The sequence below is a fragment of the Centroberyx gerrardi genome, chromosome 23 (genome assembly GCF_048128805.1).
Source record: "Centroberyx gerrardi isolate f3 chromosome 23, fCenGer3.hap1.cur.20231027, whole genome shotgun sequence".
In the NCBI taxonomy this organism is placed as follows: domain Eukaryota; kingdom Metazoa; phylum Chordata; class Actinopteri; order Beryciformes; family Berycidae; genus Centroberyx; species Centroberyx gerrardi.
In genome coordinates this window covers 22,900,250-22,919,340 of record NC_136019.1, presented here as the reverse complement: position 1 = coordinate 22,919,340, position 19,091 = coordinate 22,900,250, and the positions used below count along the sequence as shown (strand labels likewise).

Here is a 19,091-nt window from a genome sequence, read left to right as displayed (position 1 = left end):
TTTAATTATGTGTAGATCTGCTGATTGGGGCCCTGCAAGGAGTTTGATTTCATCTTGCTCTTCATAAAACCATGAGGGAACAGTGTTAGCACCATAGGGTGCAGCTGGTCCTGCAAAATTGCCTCATATTTCTGGTCCATTAGACGACCATGCAGAGCAGTCATCAGATCTAATGACTCCCAGTAGATGGCGCCATACCATTACACATCCACCATGTTTAACAGTTGGCAACAGACGTTGCGGATTGAAGGCATCCATTGGCTTTCTACAAACGTAAGCCCGTCTGGATGCAGGAAAGAGACTTGAAAGACTCATCAGAGCAGACTGCTTTTTCCCCATTGTTCAGGGCTCCAGGTTTTATATACCAGGCATTGAGCAGACACTCTTATCCAGAGCGACTTATAGTTAATGCAACAGTAAAATAAATGCACATTCATCAAGCATCAACAAGGTACGTAGCCAGATAATGCAGAGTGCCATGAAGACAAAAAGTGCCACAGTAAACAAGAAAAGTAAAGTAAAAACATCCCTCCTATCAGCAGGTATGTTAAGTCAATAAGCAAGTATAATACTCTAATAACATAACAACAACTAAGTGGGGAAGGGGGGGTACAAACCGACTCAGGGAAAGGGGAACGAAGTAGGGGGTGAAAGAAGGCAGGATAGGAAGTGGGAAGTGGTCGGGGGGTTGCTGGGCAGGATACGGTCCTCGGTTCAGGTAAAGAGGCAGGGTTGGGGGGGCAGGGTGTCAGGATACAGAGCCCGGCTAGGGTTAGACGCTCGGCAGGGGGGCGGAAGGTGGGTGAGGTGGAATCTGAAGAGATGGGTTGATCCTCAACATATACTCAAATAGGAAAGTATGTACACTTGTACATGTGCAGAAACACACGCAGGCATGCTCACAGAAAGTATCTATACTCACACACACACACACGGCAAGTCCATACATACATTCACCTGCTCACACAGACACATCTGCTTGTGCACACACAAACAGAGGAACATTTTAGTCTGGTGTGTGTTGGGGATTTGGATTAAGCTTTAGTTTCTTAATGTAAAACTTCCTAGGACACCTTGTTAATGGTGAGAGACAGAGGATAGAGAGAAAGAGAAAGAGAAAGACAGAGGGAGAGAAAGACAGAAAGAAATAATAGAACTAGGAAGTCATAACTCACAGATAGACCATTTCCCAGCAGCAGCCATGGCAAAGTAAGGTACAGTGTACACACTCTCAGAAAAATACATGTAGAAATAGTACTTTTTGAAACAAGGACTTTTTTTTTTTTTGGGGGGGGGGGGGGTTACAAAAATACCTCTTTGACAAAGCATAACCACTTTGACAAAAACTATATCTATAAAGAAAAAAATAACTCTTTGATCAAAAAGTAGCTTTTTGACAAAAAGGCACCTCTTAAAGGAATAGATCACCCAAAAATGAATATTCAGTCATTATCTACTCATCCCCATGCCAGTAGAAAATTGGGTAAAGTTTGTTAGTCCATACAACAGTCCCAGAGCTTCCCAGCTGAAGTACGTTGCGGCGGTCTCCAAAACAACTGAAGTTGCTGGAGACCTGTCTTCACAGTTCAAAAAATAACGGAAAATAACCATAAAATGGCTCCATGCAGCTCGTCCAGCATAATCCAAGTCTCTTAAAGCTAGTTAGTTATTTTGAAGGCTAAACGGCCAAACCAGAAGTCTTGTTTCTGCTAATTGGATTTGTGCTAATTGGTTTTGTGATTATTAAGTACAAAAGGAGATGTTGAGACATATTCTCGGTTCTGCGTCTTGTTAAAAAACAAAAAAACGAGCCATAATCTAATTTCTGCAATTTCCAATTTAATGCAGAAAACAAACCTCCCACACGGGAAAATCAAATAATCAAGTTTGGTTTTCTAATATAAACAAGAGAAGGAGAATTCGAGTCGTATTTTCATTTCTGCGTCTTGTTAAAAAACGAGAAAACAAAAAACAAGTTGTTTTCTCGTTTTAGCCACTTTTGATTTAATGCAAGAAACAAACTGTTAAAACGTACATGGACCACACGGACCCCGACAACCTGCATGGAGCCATTTTATGGTTATTTTTTTATTTTTTGAACTGTGAAGACAGGTCTCCAGCAACTTCAGTTGTTTTGGAGACTGCTTCAGCTGGGAAGCTCCGGGACTGTTGTATGGACTAACAAACTTTACCCGATTTTCTACTGGCATGGGGGTGAGTAGATCATGACTGAATTTTCATTTTTGAGTGAACTATTCCTTTAAAAACTGTTCCTTCGAGAAAAAAAAAGGTACTTCTTTGACCAAAAGCTAAAGATCTAGTGACAAATGATAAAATACTGTTTTTTTCTGAGAGTATATGACAGTGTAAATGCTTGTAGGATACAGTAAGCTAGAGTTGCAACAAGTTCAGGCAGGGTTTTCCTTACCCCCGTTCCCTCTGTTGGGGGGTCTGTCACCTTTACCTCCTGCTCCTGTACCTTTATCTGACAAGTACATGAAATACCAACAAGTCATCGTAAATATCATCCTACAGCTCAATCAGCCTACCCTGAATGTGGTGTTGGATCCACCTCCTAGTGTTGAGGTGTGGTCTCCCTTGTTTTTACTGGATGGATTCACAAAATATTATCAACTACTTCCTACTAGAAGTCAAGAAGGCAACAGAAAAATTGGGCCAATATTGTTCTTTCATTACATATTTATTGATTACACATTGATTAATTACATAGAATTGAGCAATACTACACTAGTTGTCTATGTGAAGCCCATTACCTGAATTGATTCTAATTCTGACATTTTGATCAGATTCCACACAAGATTCCACACAAGTATGCATAAATGCTTTATTAGGGGTTCAAGCCTAGCACTGAAGGAGTGAAACCCTATTGTGTAGTGATGGACAATTCAAGTCTATTTGGTGATTTGTTAATTTCGTACCAGTACCTCTAAATGAATCAAACCTTCGAATTTTTCAGGTTTTCAAGTTTTTTCTTAGATTGAACTATCTGGTCATCATAACTTCCGGACAACGTCCTGGAACGTAAGCATTAACTGTTATTAAGTGCTGTATACCTTTTAGACGAGTAGAGGGCAGGGCATGCTAATAATTTTTGCTAGTATTGTGGGTTCATATCCTATTTAAATTTTTTATTTTATCATTCCATTTTCAAATGGTGACTTACGAAACATGTTAAGTGTTTTATTTTTATATTTTATATGGTGAGAAAAGCACAAAGTAATTTTCTAATTTGTGTGTTTGTGATCTGTAAAGAAAATAATTTCTACAAAGTACACTTTTATTTAAAGTTATTTCTAATATGGCTTGAGAAAAATTAAAAGATTAGTCACGCCAACAGCAAACAATTAACTACCAATCAAGCTGAAAACTGCAGCAGTGTGCCTTGCCAAATACCTCAGGCACAGTATTTGCAGGCTGTCCAAGATAAATATAGACAACATTAACAGGTCTCATTTGAAGGACTGAAATCTGAGCTTGCTTGAGTTTAAACCCACACAATAAACACAGGAGATGACTTTATGTTAAAGAATATATTTATTGCTAAACTAAAGCACACTCAACAATCAGGTAAAAATAAGTGACTATGGTATATACATGATGTAGGTCTATGATTGACTAATGACTGAATTGTTGAATTGTGCTAACATAGGAATGGATGATCATGTGAGCATACAATACTGATAGACCAATATTTCAGCAGACACAATTACAAGAGTTGAGCAGTGGAAGACATGAATGAGCAACGATGGCAATAAAAGGGTGGCTAAGTGCTGCTAACTACAGGGAGCCATAGTGATGTGTTGTATAAAGTGTTGTGTAGTGGAATGACCATGCGTGATGCATGAATGATGCCGAGCGGATAATGAAAGTAAGCACAGAGAAGCTTCCTTGCAATTTGAGATGGACTGTGTGCTTCACATCGCGTGCATGATTAATTAAGACACACAGCTGTTAATTTAACTGGCTCTGTACTGTAGACTACAGCGCTGCTCGCCGTTGTCGCAATGAATCTTGGGGCTTTCAGTTCGTTCTTGTCGGTCAAGTCACCACCCGATGCATCCTCGATATTTTGAGGTTGGCAAGGAAACTTCCGGGGTTTCTATCCGTCCTCCGTCCTGTCGTTCTTTTGATTTGGAATCGTGCTTCGGCGGTTAGATATTACGTAAAACGCGTCACGGAGGACACAAGAACGCACAAGAACGCGTACTGATAATCAGCCATGCTGTGGAGGTCAAGAGGAAGATGAAGCACGCTGAGGCCAGTTGTCTGTGAGGAATCTCAACTCAACGAGGCACAGGTGGTTTGATGAAGATCCGAGGACTGTTCAGAGTTGAACTCAGCAGGGCCACAACAGGATGGCACATAGGTTGCAGCATTTGGTGAACTGGACAGAGTGTTGTAGGTCTCTCAAGGCAAGGCGTTCAGAGTTGAACTCAACAGGCTAGCTGGGGTGTTGTAGAAGGTACAGGACACAGAAACACTGAACTGGCATGTGTGTGTGTCAGGCAGATAGGCAAGGCAGCAAGACACTTCACCAGTTTCAAGGTGAAACAGGTTCTCTATTTGGCTTGTAGTGATGATGCCAATTAGTCTGTCTTTGGAATGGAGACAAACTTTGGAACAAAGTTGTTGTTAGACTCCTTAAGGACACGTGCCGTGACCACGTAGTGCATGAAGTCCGCTTTGAGCAGGGTTGGATGTTGTTTTGTTGTGATCGAGTGGCCGTGTATGTGTGCATTTGTACCGTCTAGAGTTACAGTGGGAAAGAGCTCATTACATATGCATAAAACATTCATTTTAGCTCCCAGATCTACACAATATAGTTGACCGTCGTAATACTGACACTCAACTATATCTCACCGTAGAGCCGAATGACACTGATACCCTGAACTCACTGTTTTCTTGTTTGTCCTTGTGGAAGAAAATTTAACATACATGTAACAGCTTAACTGGTCTCCATCGGGGAATGCACTGTTTCATGATGAATGGTTACCTCACTGTAACCTTTGGGCCATAACTTACTAGGCCAGAGGTCTCTTGTCACAAGTGGCTCCTGGATGTCCCAGACTATCTGTAGATTCTCTAAACTAAGACATAACATATGATGCTGTAACCCTTTTCTGTGACCTGTTCCCATGTCAGCACATTCTGTGCGTCCTTGGAAGATACATAAAGACCAGCTCAAATCTATTCTCCTTTGAAGAAGTGTATGTAGCCTATGTGCTGTGTGCATCTCTTCCTCTCATGAGACCCCTTTTAATAAATATATACTCAAGTAAGACGAACCTCTGACTCCAGAACTTTTTCCTCAACAAATTGGCGTTGTCGGCAGGATCCCAATACAGCAAAAACGGGTAAGTACGAATTTTTATTCGTCTTGCCCGGGAAATGCTTGACGGGATCCAAAATTAAGAACTGAGCACTGGAGTGAAGCACATATGTGGGGGCGCCCCTCAGGAAACTCTTCTCGCCCAGGGCTAGGCCGCCCGGGGAGATAGAATGAACAGGATACCTTGTCTGAAATATTACAGGTAACCCTTGTCGGATTTCAGTCCATGGGATGGACATAGTTTAATGACCAAAATCCTAGGTCTGCTTGGAGCAAACAGGATTGAAGGGAAAACACGATATAGGCAAGAGGATATGAAATACACATATGAGTTCACTCACAAAGTGCAATTGGAAATGAGAAAATAAGAGTCAAAAGAAAGAGGTTTCGCATTGAATATATACACCCTCCCTTTTTTTGCATGAAAATAATGCATGAATATTTGGGCATGAAAAGATAACATAACTTATCCTATGTGACAAAGTACTGTTGACCTTTTCTGTTTTTAAGCTTTAAAACCTTTCAGATTGGACAGAAGGAGAGGAGAGTGGGTTATTAGTAAGTGACACAACCACAGCTGCAAATCGTAAGTCTCATTATTTGATTATTTTAATTGGAACAATAACGTCTCTCACTGCCCTGAGCCGGAAAGGGCCCTGCAGGGAGTGAGAGTTACCTTGACATTCCTTAAGAGATAAAGACGAAAACTTCTGAGAAGGCATTTAATAGTGCATAGGAGTTTGTGTGTGAGAATATACTTGATACACTGTGCGGTGTTCATCTTGTTGAATGACTCCGAGAACTGGCGAGTGAGTTTTAATGATGTCTTGATGCATTAATGTTCTCATTCTTTCTGACAAATGCAATGTTTTGATGCTGTATTTAATGCAATGCTGATGCTGTTTTAATGCAATGTTTTGATGCTGTTTTTAATGCAATGTTTTTAATGCTATATTTAATGCAATGTTTCAATGCTGGATTTGATGCAATGTCTTAATGTTGTGCTATGCTGCTGAGTTCCAAGCTGTAATTTATGCTGAGTTTTAGCGTAAGGTTTTCAAAACTAGATTAAAAATAAGGTTTTATAAGGGATTTTATACTGTGTTCTACTGCTGAGTTCTTGAGACCGATCGATGAATTTTTTTGATTGACGTAATAGTTGGTGTGTCGGTATAGCTTCAAAATGGGTAAGGGACAGTCAAAGTTAAAGCAGGAATTGAAGTTGGAGTTGCCAAAGGCAGAGCAAAAGATATTCTGAGGACCCACCGAAAAGAACAACTTCTTCTTTTCTCACCAGGGTCACCAGCAGATATTGTATGCGAAGAATTGGGCAGAATTACGTGATCCCATTCACACATGATTTAAACAAATGTACAAAAGGCGAGTGGCCGAGCAATGGGTCTTTTGCCCCAGAAAAGTTAGAATTTCTGGACGCTGTGACAGCTCGATCAAAACAGATGGGCTGGGACCATGATTATGTACAAGCATGTGTTGAAGGATGGAGAAAAGTAAAAAAAAACAAAAAAAACATCCCGTCTCAAAGCCTAACACAACCACAACTCCAAAAGTTTCTGAGACAAAAGGAAAACAAACAGTAGAGATAAACAAGGAAAAGGAAAACAGTAAGGCCATTGGGCCAGAATTGCTTGAATTAATTGATAAAATTGTTCGCACCACGGGATCAGAGTCACTGTCTCGTCTTGTGTCTGCTCTCGGGGTAAGAAATGCAGAGGTTACTAGGATACAAGACAAATATCCAGAAAATCTGTTGAAACAGGCTTCTGTAATATTGCGTGTTTGGGCGCAGAGACAGAATAAAGCAACCCCTGAAAGCCTTTTGAGACACTTGAGGAATGGTGGAATAAATTGTGATCGGTACTCAGAGAAACCAACAGTAGAAGTGAACAGTATCAAACTCTTTCCCAAGCAACGCGTAGAAACACCAGTAGTGTCTGATTATTTTATAGAGATACTCGCATGCACAGAGGCTATAAGGCAGCAGAGATCAGCTCAGGAAGACAGAGTCAAAGTGAAGACGGGGAGGGCAGTCCAGGGGAGGCCGTTGGTGGGGGCGGAGCTGTGGGTGGACCTGAGTTGAACACCAGTCCAAGACAGGCCTATAGCTACACTAGGAGAGGACCTAGTTGCACGCACCGCATCACTAGGAGAACACACAGGCCACTTTGTAAAACTGACACTAAAACTGACACAGAGGAAGACAGTGAAGCCGATCAGATTAGAAAACTTAGATTGGGTCATCAATACAGGTCAGAGACGGATCTTAGAACAGCAACTAGATCAAGAAAGAGTAAGACTGAAACAGAGAATCGTCCCCGTAAAACCAAAGGTTTCCCTCCCAAAGGCATTCCATATAGAGAGATCAGTACCAACTGTGTGGATCAAGCAGTAAGAATCAAATTACCAAATTCCCCAAAAGAAGATCATACTTTACCAGTACAAATATCAGGAAAACGAGTTAGTATGCTGGTAGATAGTGGAGCTACAATTTCTGCAGTAAAACAGAAAGAGAATGTGTGTATTCCGGGGAGAGGACACATGGCAACTGTAGGCTAGGGGTATCTGGTGTACCTTTATTTGAACCCTTGTTGCAATCCACTGTGGCTAGAGTAAAAAAAAAAAAAAAAAAACAACTTATCATGTTGAACAAGAATTTTTGATTTCATCCAATTCACCTGTAAATTTGTTGGGACAAGATGCTTTGTGTGAACTTAATGCTGTCATTTATTGCACTCCTGATGGCTTATATCTGGACTTGCCAGAGGATAAAATGTTACAAGCTGTGCAGATGTTGAATAATAAATCTGAAATGTATTATTGGCCATTGCAATCAGAGGTTTTGCAGAGCCTTCTTGAGTTTAAAAAGGTTTTGGCAATTTCCAAATACTCTCCTGAACTGGGAGCTCAGATAACAGGAATGAGGCAATTCTCTGAGTTCCAGTGTATTGCTCTGTATGAACCGAGCTGTGTACCAGCTGACCATGCAGCCCAATTTGAAACAGCATTGCACAAAACGGTAAAAATCTCGCATCCCACCGACTTCTATTTCGGGCCTGAAGGCTGTGCAGGGAGTGTAGCTCTGTCTGCGGATCTACACACATTATGTTACATGCCTGATTCTGTTCCACATGTTCCGATTGCAGTTTCTCCCCATCATGACCCCCAGGAGTTGGGACCAATAGTTAAACGTTTGCAAACGCTCACTGGCACCCTCTGTGGGCAGTTGGAGTTTGGGACACTTCATTCATTAGGCCATCACTGTTACAAACTTACATTATCTCCCCAATCACATTTGAATTCGGAACTTCTTCATGTGTCACCAGTATCATCACCTCGTTTTAAACCTCAATTGGCGCTTTCAAAAGTCCCTGAAGAGTTGTGGGCGAAACATAGTAATCATGTGGGTTTTGTAAAATCGGCACCACCTCATAAAGTCACGGTGCGCACCAGTGTTCAAATGCCGTGCCAGAAACAGTATAACTTACCTCACAAGGCCGTGCTGGGCATCAAACCTGTGATAAACTCTTTGCTGGCACAAGGGGTCCTTGTGGAGACTGTAAGTTCATGTAACACCCCAATTCTCCCAATTCCAAAGCCTGGCAGACCAGACGTTTGGAGATTTGTGCAAGATTTGAAAAAGGTAAATGACGTGGTCATTCCCATGACACCCATAGTGGCAGACACTAACACCATTTTGACTTCCTTGCCGGTGGATTCCAAATTTTATACTGTGGTGGACCTATGCTCTGCTTTCTTTTCTATTCCATTGCATCCAGAAAGCCAATATTTGTTTGCATTCACGTTTCAAAACAAACAATACACCTGGACAAGACTCCCCCAGGGTTACACTGAGAGTCCTGCTGTGTATGCAGCCGCGGTCAGGTGTGACTTGGAACATCTCCATCTCCCTGGAGGAAGTGCGTTGTTGCAGTATGCGGACGATCTGCTGATAGCCTCTCCCACCAAAGAGGCTTGTGAAACTGACTCTATCATCCTTTTGACTGTCTTGCAGAGAAAGGTCATCGGGCTTCGCTAGCAAAGTTGCAGTTTTGTTTGCCCACTGTCTCATACCTGGGACATGTGTTGAGCCAGGGACAGAGGTTGCTGTCTCCTGATAGGGTGAAGGCTCCATGTTCACTCCCGCCCCCTACCACAAAGACAAATATGTTGTCTTTTCTGGGAATGACAAATTACTGCAGAAATTGGATTCATGATTACAGTCGTTTCGATTCCACTCTTCGCGCGTCCACACACAAAGACCAACCAGACAAGATCCAGTGGTCCCCTGAGATGAATGATGCCTTTAAAGTTCTGAAACAAGCACTCATCGCTGCTCCAGCTCTGGGATTGCCAGACTACAAACTCCCTTTCCATTTTCATGTTCATGAACGGGATGGGTTTGCTACGGGGATTCTCACTCAGAAACATGGCACAAACTACAGACCGGTAGCATACTACTCAGTTAAACTCTGTCCAGTGGCTGCTGGGTTGCCGTCTTGTCTTAGGTCTATTGCAGCAGTAGCTTTAATGATTGAAAAGTCCTCAGTGATTGTCTTGGCTCACAATTGCATTGTATTTGCTCCACACGCAGTAGTCCACCTTCTAACCACATCTGCCACTCAACATATGTCTGTCATGCGCCGCTCGGGTTATGAAACCGCAATACTGGCCAGCTCCAACATCATAGTTAAGCGGGCTCCGCCGCTGAACCCAGCCACATTTGTTCCTATGGTTGACGTTTCTGATGATATGCTGACACATGATTGTGCTCACGTTGTTGATACATGCACTTCACCGCGTCCTGATTTGTTACAGACCCCGACAATTGTGATTTGATTCTCTATACTGACGGTTCTGCATCCAGACCCTCAGACAGCAACCACATTGCTGGATATGCCATTGTTGATGATTTCAACATTCTCGAAGCTGCAGGTACATCTGCACAGGCAGCCGAGGTTTTTGCTTTAACTCGGGCGTGTGTATTGGCTAAAGGTAAAACTGCAACGTTATACACTGACTCCAGGTATGTTTTTGGAGCAGCACATGACTTTGGCATGTTATGGAAAATGCGAGGGTTTGTAACTTCTTCAGGGAAACCAATACAACACGGAACGTTAATTCATAATCTGCTTGACGCAATTTTGTTGCAGACCCAATTGGCAATTGTAAAATGTGAGGCTCACACAGGTGCTTCTGACCCAGTTTCAAAGGGTAATGCGGTGGTGGACGCTGCCGCTAAACAAGCCGCCCTTTCGACCAGCTCCGTGGTAAAACAACTTTCTCGGACTACTCCTCTCCTGATGCCCATCCCTTCTTTTAATGATGTAGCTGGTGCCCAATCCAGTGCTGATGACAAAGTTATGGATTAGGAAAGGTTGTAGTTTAAACAGGGAGTCTATCTTGTGGCTCCGCCCTGATGGTAGGGTTGTGTGTCCCCGTTCTCTCCTCCATGTGTTGGCCATGGTTGCCGATGGACCCACACATGTAGGAAAAGGGGGGATGAATCATATCCTTCAGTCTCAATGGTTTGCACCAGGAATAACAGCAGCAACTCAGTCTGTAGTAACACGATGTATGATCTGTCTACAGAATAACAGGGGCAAGCCCGCCATTAACACCCCACAGAGCTACCCAGATATGGACGGAAGAGGTTATGAGGGACTACATACTCTCTCTGACTAACCTTTTGAGAAAACATCACTTGCAGGTTTCCTCTAGGTTACCGGAACCCGTGGAAGAAACAACACATCCTTTCCAGCCAGGAGACTTTGTCCTTGTAAAATCACTAACAAATGTCACCCTCTCCCCTAAGTGGAAAGGACCGTACCAGGTGCTGTTGACCACCAGAACAGCAGTAAAGGTGGAAGGCAAAGCTGAGTGGATTCACGCCACACGTTGCCGCAGAGCACCATGCACCGGTTCGGGGCCAGCAGAGGGGACTGTAGCACAATCATCTGTTGCATCCTCTTTGGACTCTTCAGCGCAGGGGTGATACTCATCCTCTTCGAGGAGGAACTTAGGAAAAAAAAAGTTAGGACTCAGGACTCCAATTACAGGCTGGACAAACAGGAAAGGTCCTGTCGTTCAGCTCCAAAGAACACAATCTCATCTCAAACAAATGCTAATGGGGTTCCGTATACTAATCTGTACATGAAATTGATGCATGATTTTGCTTATACCCTCAAAAGGTCTAACTGTTATGTTTGTGCTCATATTCCACATACTTCAGGAGAGGGGATGCCTTTGATTCCCAGCCCACTGTCAGGACCAGACATGGTAGGATGGGTGTTGGCGATGCAAAAAGAGTCCTTATTCCGGAGGTCAGGTTGACTGTGCAGAATTCAAACAATATCAGACACTTAACTGAAGTGACCGCTACTGACTATTGTGGCCATAGTGTACGACAGGTAAATTTCACTGAATTAGCCCTCCGGAGATATAATTACCATTCATTGCAAACGCCGGTGTTGACCTTAAACCCTTCTTATGTGCCAACTGGCCATTATTGTATTTCTCGGTATAGACAAGGAGAAACATCCCAATTTTTCCTAGGTAACAGTACATGTGATCATTACATTCCATCTAGCTGTGGGACATATGAGAGTATCCCTAAGTGGTGTCCTCAAATGCGGATACCATACCTTCAGAAAATAGCTATAAATTCGACCCTAAAATCTGATCCTTCCATGCCTGCAATGTTCAACACTTCATTCCTGTGGTGGCCAAGTAGTGATGGAGCGAATACTCTTAACATCTACAGTGTTCATATGTGGTAATAAAGCGTATGCCTTTCTCCCAGCCAATTGGACAGGTTCCTGTTATGTAGCATATCTAATACCTCATATGTATGTTAACGAAACTCTGACCCACAGGCACTTGTATTATCCCCATCGTGTGAGGCGAGAGGATAGGATCAGTGAGGGCAGGAGATTCATGACAGGGCTACTACCATGGTACGGTGCTCTAAGTAATGCTCATGAAATAGACAGACTGGCAGCAGATTTGGAGAACCTCACGGCACAAGCAGAGGCCGTTTTGAATCTCTAAATGAGGAACAAAAAGCTAACAGACTAGTGTCATTACAAAATAGAATGGCCCTTGATTATGTTCTGGCTTCCACTGGTGGAGTATGTGACTTAATTGGTCAAGAGTGTTGTACTTACATCCCGGATTCCTCTGATAATGTTACTCACGTGGTCCATCACCTAAATTCTCTGTTGAAAAATATGAAGGTGCATGATTCTCCCACCGCATCGGGCTGGGATCTTATTGATTGGCTTAAACTGACTCTCGGTCCCAAATTGTGGTTGATATTTCAGCCTCTGATCATAGGGTTTGTGGTCCTGGTCAGTCTGGTGGTGGTTATCAAATGTAGTATCTCTCTCCTGTTGTCTCTAATGCAGAAACCAGCTCGTCAATTTGTTGTTCAAAATGTTCAGTGCACCTCTACTGACAGTAGTGAGGACGCCTCTTTGGCTACAGGTTCGTCCTCGGAAATGGACTGGGCTCCATTTTATCATGATGATTCTGATTCAGATGCTGAATTGATAATCTGGAATGATGTCCATACTAGTGAAGTGTGACTGTGATAATAGTGACTACAACGGGTCAGCTCTCTGAAGGAAGACTCGAAACCACTCTGCATCGTATGTGCTAGCACCTCTCCAGAGTGGTGGCCCTCTACTGAGTATAAAGCTCATGGGTTGAAGACGATGATCTTGACACTGTTGTATGAACCCTTTACCCATTTCCTTTGAATATTGTCACTAGGTAAATTGAGAAGGTTTCAAGCTCAGCGATACAACGGAGGTTGCTTACCAAGATGCATTGTACCAGTGATTGGAACGTCCTTTTTCCCATTTTGCTTTTTGCTCGTTTCCTCTCTCATTTAACATTGATCCTTTATGTTTTCCTTCATTTATGTTTTTCTATCCATATTGATTGAAGCTTGCTTGTAACTCTTCAGTGAAGTATACATAGGATAGGATGTATCTTGCGTTATTTTATTTTAATCTTAGTTGTCGCTCTGTGCAGAATGACACTACTGAAATGTGATTTTCTTTAACTCCAGCATCTACCTCAAACACCATAAGATTTGTTGGATTTGATTTGTTTCTTGATTTGAATGTTACGAAAAATGGTGTTGTTAATGATATTATGATATGTGTGATTTAAATTACTATGTTATCATTTTATAATGAGTGATTTAACTTTTATTCAACGTGTATGATTTTGATGATCAGCAAAGTGTAACACTTGGGTTTTTTCCTCTGTATAAATGATTGAGGTTTTCCATAAGTGTTTGCCAATTGAAAATAGAGTAGCCTACCACATGAGGTCTTTTACCCAACTCATGTCCAGTGTGAGGGGGGACGTTTGGCCTTATGCTGGCTATGTGACTTAGGACCTCTGTCCAAGGTATTATAAATTCTTGGTAATTTGTGATCAGTTCGTTTGGGACTGGCGGACAGAACTCCTAGGGCATGTGGGAGTGTAGTTAAAATTTTTTAGTTAAATTTTGTGTTGTTGATTTCATAATTAACAAGGGGGGAACTCTGGAAGAAAATTTAACATACATGGAACAGCTTAACTGGTCTCCATCAGGGAATGCACTGTTTCATGATGAATGGTTACCTCACTGTAACCTTGGGGCCATAACTTACTAGGCCAGAGGTCTCTTGTCACAAGTGGCTCCTGGATGTCCCAGACTATCTGTAGATTCTCTAAACTAAGACATAACATATGATGCTGTAACCCTTTTCTGTGACCTGTTCCCATGTCAGCACATTCTGTGCGTCCTTGGAAGATACATAAAGACCAGCTCAAATCTATTCTCCTTTGAAGAAGTGTATGTAGCCTATGTGCTGTGTGCATCTCTTCCTCTCATGAGACCCCTTTTAATAAATATATACTGAAGTAAGACGAACCTCTGACTCCAGAACTTTTTCCTCAACAGTCCTCCATTAACAACTGGATGTGCAATAATTTCCTAAAACTCAATGAAGATAAAACTGAAATTCTATTACTTGGCCCTAAGCATAAGAGAGATCTGGTTCTCAGCAATTTGCAAAATCTGACTCCTCAGGTGAAACGTGAAGTAACAAGTCTAGGAGTCATTCTTGATTCGGAGTTTCATTTCTCAAGTGACAAAAAATGCTTTTTTTCATCTCAGGAACATTGCTAAGGTTCAACCTTTTTTAAACAAATGTGATGCTGAGAAACTCATTCATGCTTTTATTACTACCAGATTGGACTACTGCAACGCCCTGTTTACTGGTCTACCTAAACAGACCATTCATAAGCTACAGCTCATTCTGCGCTGCACAGTTTTTAACTAAAACAAAGAGGAGGGAACATATTACCCCCGTCCTAGCTTCCCTCCACTGGCTTCCAGTGGCCTTTAGAGTTGGTTTTAAAGTCCTTTTGCTGGTACATAAAACTCTCAACGGCCCTGCCTATTTTACAGATTCTCTCACTCCTTACACCCCTGCATGAGCTCTCAGGTCTTCTAGTGCCAGCTTACTGGTCTCAAATTCCTACTGTGGCAAAAAGGTCGGTGAAGTAGCCTTTTTTAATTATGCACCTTCCAAACTTTGGAACTCTTTGCCAAGGAATTTTAGAGAAGCAGACAAGTTAAAAGTTTCTTTTTAACTTAGCTTTTACTTGATTGGTTTTATTGAGTGATTGGTTAATTATTTGTTTTTAAATGCTTTTTTTTTATGATTAATTCTTTTTATCATTAATGTATTTTATTTACATCCTGTTTTAAGTATTTTGTATTGTGCCTCTGGATGTATTTTATTTACATCCTGTTATAAGTATTTTGAATTGTGCCTCTGGTTTCAACTGTGCCTCTGACTTAATTTGCCTTTGTATTTTTATTGTATCATTTTATTGTCTGTGAAGCACTTTGAGCTGCATCCTATGTATGAAAAGTGCTATACAAATAAAGTTTATTATTATTACTACTAAACTCATTTAGTAGTGTTGAGCATTTTGGTATCAAACATGGCTACCTAAGCCCCATGGAAAGATGAAGAAATTGAATAATGCAAATAACTATTGTATACAACAGTACAGTTACATATAAAACAAGAGATATACATTTGAGTCCAACACAATGTAATACCCAAAGTCCCATGAATCTGTATCAGAGATTTCTTATGATTTTGGACAAATACTAATCTCAGACATTCTGGTACCTCAAGGATTTCCAGAAACAGGGATGTGTATTTGTTTTTTTTGTTTTTTATGGCTATTTACCAAGCTTGTTCTTTATTATCGTCCTTAGGAGTGGAAATGGGGTAATTTACCTTCAGGTCAGAGCCCTTTCTTTAAGATCCCAGTTTTCCCCCCTCAATGCTGGTCTGCTATCAGGAGAGAAATCACAGACAGGATGCAAAGGGACTTTCCCAATGACAGGCTGCGTCCACTACACCTGGAAACCAGTACACAGTACACAGCTTAAGTCAGTCAGTCTTTTTAATAGTGTTGCTCTTTTCTGAATGAGAATTGCCTGAAAGAGTTTTAAAGTTCAGCCATATGTACAATCACCCCTCACTGTTGTCAAGAATATGGGCATCTAGCATCTGCAAAAGACAACATGGTGCAGGCAATGTGGAGTGACAGATTGTAATTGAGAAGATTGTGATATCAAATGCTTTCACTGTACAGGCAGGATGCCATGTGGCAGAAGCAAGTAACTGCCCAGTAAGAATGAAAGAGAATGCAGTAGCAAAGGTAGAAAATAAGGGCGGAAAATAAGATGACATATGCACATGCATTTATTGGAATCAGAGAAGAAATCAAAAAAGATTGAGATGGTAATAGAAGCGGCAAGAGCCATTCTTAGGATTAAAGATGTGACACGAAAGGAAGTGGACGAGATTTTAAGTAAAGATTTTTCAAAACCAGTGGGTGGCACTAGTGGCACAACGAACTGAGTTTTACACATCGATTGAGGGCAGTGATACGTATAGAAGCGTCTCAATAGCCGCAAATCCTAAAAGAAGAAGTTAAGAGACTGTTGAGCTGCATTCCATTTGATAAAGGTTTCTCCTCGCCTCATGTCCTCCTCGGTGAAAAGTCACGGGGGAAATGAGGAGAAAATGCGAGAAGAGGAAGCAAGTGAACCGTGTCCTGTCAATTGGAATGTCTTTGTACTTGACGAGACGTTTGTAGTGTGGTGTTTGAGGCTCCTCGCACACAGTATCCCCTTCCAAATTTACAAAAATGCGTCTTATCCTCCATCGGCGTGGCCTCGACTCCTTGCTGACTCGGCATCCAAAAATGAGCCACCATTATTAAGGATGTTCCAAATGGTTAAAAGACACATAAAGGAGCCTTCATGTCTCCTGTCTTCTGTCCTCCAATGAGGCGTGGCCGGAGAATACACAGATGTCCTCAATGTGGAAATAATGAGTGAAGATTGACATTATGTCACTTAGCAAACGCTTTTGTCCAAAGCGACTTACAATAAGCTATGATGGAATTACTGCTAATTGTATTTTTTGACCTATCAACACCAAATTTAGTACACATCCAAAGGGGACCTTGATACACCAATGCTGTATAAATGGGCTCAATCGCGCAAACAATATGGCTGCTATCAACCAGCAAACAGAGGCATGTTTGTCCAAGCATCACAAAATGTGTAACAGATGTTAAGCAGGGTTCATGAAGCATTTATGTAGCAGCATTTTAAAATCAACCCACTGGGGACACCACAAATTTATATTTCAGAATTGATATGATATGAAATTACATGATATTTGGCACATATGCTTTAGGGCCAACTTTAAGCCCAACAGCAGTATAATGTAAGCACATTCAATTCTATTCCTTAGGTTTACTATCTTGCTGTTATCATTTTACCTTCATTGTTATCCTAACAAGTTTTACAACTTTATGTTAGCCTTGCAAGCTAACAGCAACTACTGTACAGTGACATCAAGCTTAAAATGCCAACATTACCTTACTGTCTTACCGTAGCAATTTCTTTTATGTTTTTGGCTGTGTGTTTTTGCTCAGATACCTAAAAAGATTGAGCTAATAATGCTTTGTTTTGCAACTGTCAAGCTATCATGCTTGCTGATTTGACACTTGCTGAACTTGCCTAAAATACTAGCCATGTTGCATTTTATCATTATGTTAGCCAACTGCCATGTACGGTGGTCCTAGTCGGAAATGTGGAATGTGCACGATATGCAAATTATACCCCTTTCGGACTGGACTGAAATCCTGGGTTTTTACAGGAATTGCCATTGGTCTGAATAGGTCCGTGGCTCAAAATCCTGAACTGTCGGGCCAGGGTACAGCACAGCAATCTTCCTAGGCAATGGGACAGTAATTACCTGGAATTGTGTCAGTCTGAATACGTCTCACAAACACCCAGGAGTCGCACATTTGACATGTTGTGTTTGATGTCATTTTGTTAACCATGCAACCAATGAAAATCCATATCCGGTCTGTTTTAGTGTTTCTTGCCACAAAGAGTTTTACTGATAGTTTGATAGACGACCCCAGCAGACCGGTGACGTTCCCCATAAGCGATATCAGTGCGTTCCTTCAAGGTAATGACGGCAGCTTTGCACTCTTGCAGTCAAATATACCTCCCTATTCTGCCTTACTGTAGCTGCAGTGTGGAATCAGAGCATTTGCATGTTCTAAAAATGCAGTATGAAAAATAGCATCATATAGAAATAATATAGTTCATAAATTTTTTCAAGCTCCATGTAAACAAGGAGGTGATATTACAGAAGTTACGAAAGGGCAAGAAGTTGTGTGACGTAATCCGTGGATTTGGTCGGCATTTCTGAATAGGGGCTTTCCAGGAAAAACCTGGAATAGATTTGCTGGTCTGAATGGGGGCTTATCAACAATTCCAGGTTTTGAAATCCATCCTTGTCTTTCTCCTGTCTGTGCGACATGAGTGGTGAGTTCTCTTATTAGTCTTTAGCTCATTTAATACTTAGTTTTAGTATCACCAAGTCCAAAACAAACTTAATGGAGAAATGTGAGTTTTATGGTTGTAAATGTGTAGAAGTAGTTTTCCAACCGTGTAATTTATTCTTCTTCTATCTACATAAGCCGACATTATTGTAAAACATCTATTCTCCCAATGTTAGTCATTATGGGCTTGAAGCCCGACATAGCTGCTTGGAACTACAGTATATTTCCATAGCCTATGTTTCATACAAACTAGTTTCATCCACTCTACAAAGGGTTAATTCACGGTCCAACTTGTATAGAAACAAAAATACATTTCTACTGATCCATGTTTGTTGTTGTTTTTTTCCCGCCTCCGTTTCAGGCGCTTATGTGCGGAGAGGCTTGACTATTAGTTAGCTTCTGTAAGGGAGAAGGAAGCTGTACAGACAGACAGTACAGCATCATGGTATCAAATAAAATATGACGGTGTAATTGAAAATGCGAGAGCTGGTTAGCTTAAAGCACTATAGAAGTAGGAATTGTAATAGCTTTGCTAGATAGGAATAGCACAAGCTAAACTAAAAGTGAATTTGCTTATCTAGTTAGCTAGCCAAGCAAAGTAAATGAAGATGCCACAATGTGTGCTGTAGGGTGAATCTGTTCCAAGACTGATATTATATGCCAGCCATTATTTGTAATAAGCCAACAAGGTCAGTGGGCTGGGTGGGATTTCAGATCTGTTTAGTGCCATAATCAGACAAATGTATAACCATGACTGTACTTATAAACTTAA

The 19,091-nt window shown here is 41.4% G+C and overlaps 1 protein-coding gene across 1 annotated transcript in view; it reads right to left on the bottom strand.

Annotated features, from left to right (window-relative positions):
• The window catches only part of cd99l2 (CD99 molecule-like 2), a 42,500-nt gene that overhangs the window by 3,103 nt on the left and 20,306 nt on the right, over nt 1-19,091 (bottom strand). The gene's annotated exons all lie outside the window — the stretch shown is intronic.